Consider the following 5,267-nt stretch of genomic DNA (forward strand, 5'->3'; position numbering starts at 1 on the left):
GTGACTGACTGTTAAAACCAATTTGAAGTTGTATCAAACAACTTTTAATTAATTTTCAGAGAATTATGTTTCTGTATAATAAAATAAGCTATGTTTGAAAAACAAAACGTAATATTCTACCATTTATGTTTTTAAAAAGTGAGAATACACGTTCATGCTGGCATAGGCATAAGTAATTTTATATAATAAGTGTGGCTGCCTCTAACCTGGGGATCAGATGTCAGAAGCAAATAGGAGAGCTGTTTTTTGGGTTTTTCTAAGTGTATAGATACTAACTTTACCCACATTAAAATCTCTATAATTTTAAAAATTAAAGTAATAATTTCAAAAATTATAGGAAGCAGTGTTAATCTCCCTTTGGTTCAAACCACAAGTTTTTGCCTATCTTCTCTGGCATAGTTACCCATAATAAGAATCTCCATGTCCAGTTGAGTGTGGTAGTTACAGGAGAAATGGTGATCTAAGTAGCGATGTCTTTGGTGGTCCCAGTTGTCCCTCTGTGCACTCTTCTCCTTTGATGTATCCTATCAGAGCAGGAAAAATCATAGGTACTAAATAGATGACAGGACCTTTTATAAAATGGCCATCTTTATGCTAACTTTATGAAGTCCTGGCATTTTAAGATTTTTAACCTCTAGTTGTAAAGTCAAAGTTGGTCCTTGTGAAGGATTTTCAGCAAGGAGCAAAAGGCCTTAAATCATGCTATTTATTTATTTATTTATTTTTAATTTTTTTTTTTTAACATTTATTCATTTTTGAGACAGCATGAATGGGGGAAGGTCAGAGAGAGGGAGACACAGAATCCAAAGCGGGCTCCAGGCTCTGAGCTGTCAGCACAGAGCCTGACGCAGGGCTCGAACTCACGGACCGTGAGATCATGACCTGAGCCGAAGTCGGACGCCCAACCGACTGAGCCACCCAGGCGCCCCCATGCTATTTAGATCAGTAGATAACTTATTAGGTGCCCAGTGTGTGCCAGGTACTGTGCTAGTTGTCAGTCAAGTCAAGAACAAAATACCCAGTCTGTGTGGAGCTGCCTCATGTCTCCTATCTGCCATGATGGTAAATATCATTATGGCTTATCTGTGTTTGAGGAAGGTTGATGGGGAAGGAACAAGGAGCATCACTAGTTGACAGATCAGGTCTGAAGCTGCTAGAGGCTTGTAGGAGGGAGGGTAGGGTAGAAAAGTGCTCCCATTTCTGAGACCTAGAGCACCCTCTGCTAGGATCAGCCAGTTTATGATCCTAGTAGAGAGCAGGCTCTAGGTCTCAGGTGAACAACCTGGTGCCGTCTCCATCCTCAGGTTGGGCCTCTGCCTGCTCCTCTGTCCTATGTCACTTAGATCAATACCTGTTGCTATCTTGGCAGTTAATGTGATTTGTAGATTTCTATTAAAAATTATTCCATAATCAAATGCTCATCAAGTATCAGAAAGTAGAAGCAAGAAAAAAGAATCACTTATTTCCACTCCTAGAAGAAAAAACAGTATTGTTAATATTTTCGTTTTCTTCCAAGTGTCACTTCGTTCATAACTTGTTTTGAGTACCTCATATCTCTTTCTTTAAATGTCCTGTATCCATATAACCATTTTGCCACCTGTGTAGTGGAGTGAAAAACCTATTTTTATTAGTATCATCATAATTCAGAAGACAACTTGGTTGTTTAGGGAAAAGAAGCCTAAAATACTGAGAAAGAGGACTTCTCAAGTGCGTGGTCTGGAGTGACACCAAGAAGTAGAAAAGGAACAGCATGTGTAGAATGTGATTCACCACTGAAATAAGTCAGCAGAAACAACTCAGACCAAGGTGAGGAGGAGAAATTTATATACATCTCTCTTATGCCACTTTACTAACTTCACCTCAGAGTAATCTTGGAAAGGTTGGGGAGGTGAGGAGTGTCCCACTACATATAGAAAGGGCATTGAGTCAGTTTTAGTTGAATCTCAAAAGGCAGGATGATCCTGGTTTAACGTCTGGGTTACATCAGGTAATAAAACCCGTTGGTAATAAAATATTTTGTAATCCTTTTTTTCAATACCAATTTCATCATCCTAAAAGAATCCAGCTTTTGGAAGCAAAAGTAACAAAATGGCCATTAGGTCTGAATGATACAGTTTTTAAAACTGTATTTGATTTACTCAGAACAGTTTATACATTGTTGGCTTCCTTTTCATTGAGAACTTCACTCATTCAAAAGTAGGAGTACAACGAATCAACATGGCTATCATCCGGATTCAACAATTACCAACCAATTTGTTGTCAGTGTTGTTTCATCTACACCCCAACCACTTACTACTTTGGAAGCCCTCTACTTATTTGGAAGCAAATCTCAGACATCATAACATTTATTTCTTAAATATTTAATTTTGTAACTCTACCAGATAAGGACTTAAAAAATTATAATACCATTATAATACCCAAACCTCTGCCCTCTCCCAGAGTTATCAAATATTCAGTCTGTTCAAATTTCCAATGCCTCCCCACATTTTGTTTGGATTAAGATCTAGGAAAAGTTCATACTTATTCATACCAATTTACGAAATGTCTTTTCAGACTCTTCTATAGGCCCCTTCATTTCTTTCACTTTGTTTTTTTCTCCCTTGTAAATTATCAGTTGAAGGAACAGAGTTGTTTGTCCTTTACATCTTTTCCTGGTCTAGATTTTCTGGTTGTATCCCTGAGGTGTAGTTTAACGTGTTTCTCTGTCCTCTGTATCTCCTGTAAATTGGTAGTAGGACTTGAAGCTTCATCATACTGAGATTTCTTTTTTTTTAATTTTTTTTTTAACGTTTACTTATTTTTGAGACAGAGAGTTACAGAGCATGAATGGGGGAGGGTCAGAGAGAGGGAGACACAGGACCTGAAACAGGCTCCAGGCTCTGAGCTGTCAGCACAGAGCCCGACGCGGGGCTCGAACTCACGGACCGCGAGATCTGACCTGAGCTGAAGTCGGCCGCTTAACTGACTGAGCCACCCAGGCGCCCCTCATCATACTGAGATTTCATTATTTTGGACAAAACCATTTCATAGGTAATGTTGCTTGTATTAGTTATCTATTGTTGCATAAGATATCGCCCCTAAAAGTCAGAGGTTTCAAACATAGCACATTGTGCCTGTTGATCCAGTATCTGGGAGTGGCTTAGCTGAATGCTTCTGAATCAGCTTCTCTCATGAGGTGGCAGTCGAGATATCAGCTGGCGCTGCTATCATCTGAAGGCTGAACTGGGGCTGGAAGAACTGCTTCCAAGATGGCTTGCTCACATGACTGACAAACTGGTACTGGCTTTTTGGCAAAAGGGCTCAGCTTTGCACCACGTGGTTCTCTCCTTAGGGCTACCTGCTCCCCCTAGAGCAAATGATCCAAAAGAGCAGGGTGGAAGCCACAATGATGTATATGATCTATCTTGGAAGTCGCATGCAGTAATTATGCAATATTACACAATCAGCCTTATTCACTGGTGGAGAGGACTACTACACAAGACTTTGGGTACTAGGAAGTAAGGATCATTGGGAACCATCTTGGAGGCTGTCTACCAGTGTTCATCTGTCAAGAAATACAGTCTTTCTGTCTCTCTCTTTGTGCAGTTAGTAACCATTGATGTTCAGTGCCTAAGTAATTCCTTAGGTGTTCCAAGATGGTTATATTCTATTGTTACTTTTTTATATATTAGCTGAATACTTCTAAAAGTAGAGAAAATAGTATGAGGAGGCAAGGGAAACTTGCCCCATCTACTGTCTGGTTACCAGTAGCTGAGTTTCCATAGAGAAGTCAGGATAAATATTTGATTCTTTCCCTTTATTTACTGGTTTTTAAAAGAGCTGGCTTCCTAGCATCATCTGATGATTAGACTTTACAAAAATATGAGCTTATAGCTCATATTTATATACAAATATGTATACTTCATTGCAGTTAACTATCTTAATGTTTACATAGTAGGCTGAATAATGGTCCCCCAAGATGTTCATGTCTGGAAACTGTGAATGTCATATTATATGGCAAAAGAATTTTATAGATCGATCTTGGGGAGATTATCCTGGATTATCCAGATGGTTCTAGTGTAATCACAGTGTTCTTATAAGGAGGAGTCAGGAGGTGAGAAGGTCAGAGGAGAAGGTGATGTGATGATGGAAGCAGAGATGGGAATGCTGAACTTTGAAGATGGAGGAATACAGACGTTGGAGCTCTCTAAGATGAGAAAGGAAACAGATTCTTCTCCCAGAGTCTCCAGAAGGAACCAGCTTTGACTTTGGCCCAATGAAAGTGATTCCAGACTTCTGCCCTCCAGAGCTGTAAGAGAACACATTTGTATTGTTAAGTCACTAAGTTAGTGGTTATTTGTTACAACATCGATAAGAAACCTATCTTTGGTCAGTGGAGACTGTCTAGGTAACCAATTAGATATTGGTTATCTAATGTGATAAGATGTTCCAGGCTCCATCTTGTGCATTTTCTGCCCCAGACCTGGAATCAGCAATTTCTCCAGTCTTTGTTCCTTTTAATGGGAATGGTATTTTGACACCATTAGGGGCATTCATAGGTTCTTCTCCTGCTCCCCCCACCCCCCTCATCATTTTTCTTACTTTTTAAATGTGGTAAAAAAATATATAATATAAAATTTACTGTCTTAACCAATTTTAAGCATAAGTTCAGTAGTGTTAACTATATTTATATTGCTGTGCAACAGATCTCTAGAAGGTTTTACCTTGCAAACCTGAAACTCAATACCCATTAACTGCTCCCATTTACCCCATCCTCCCATGGATTTTTGCCTTTCTAAAAATGGGAAAGCAGCCCAGTTCTTCAGTGGAAGCTTTTACCAACATATGATTATTTTCCTCCAAACTTGTAGAGTTTTAGGCCTTGACTCCATGCTATTTTGGCTACTAATTCCAAACTATGTCCATTGAAGGATTTTAAGTAGTGGATCACCTAAGTGGCTCAGTCAGTTAAGTGTCTGACTTCGGCTCAGGTCATGATCTCTTGGTTCATGAGTTCAAACCCCGCAACAGGCTTTGTGCTGTCAGCACAGAGCTGCTTTGGATCCTCTGTCCCCCTCCCCCACCCCCTGATTGTGCTCTCTCCCTGTCTCTCTTAAATAAACTTAAAAAAGTTTTTTTTTAATGATGTCAAGTAGCAAAGTATCTAAAAGATCACCTATTTTTTCTAGAACAGAGTGAGAACTTTGAAATTCATGCCGCATGCAAAATAATGACCATTTCATTATCAGGGGTCAAAATATTCCCTGGAGCTGCAGTTTGCTTAAGTC

The sequence above is a fragment of the Panthera tigris genome, chromosome F2 (genome assembly GCF_018350195.1).
Source record: "Panthera tigris isolate Pti1 chromosome F2, P.tigris_Pti1_mat1.1, whole genome shotgun sequence".
Lineage (NCBI taxonomy): Eukaryota > Metazoa > Chordata > Mammalia > Carnivora > Felidae > Panthera > Panthera tigris.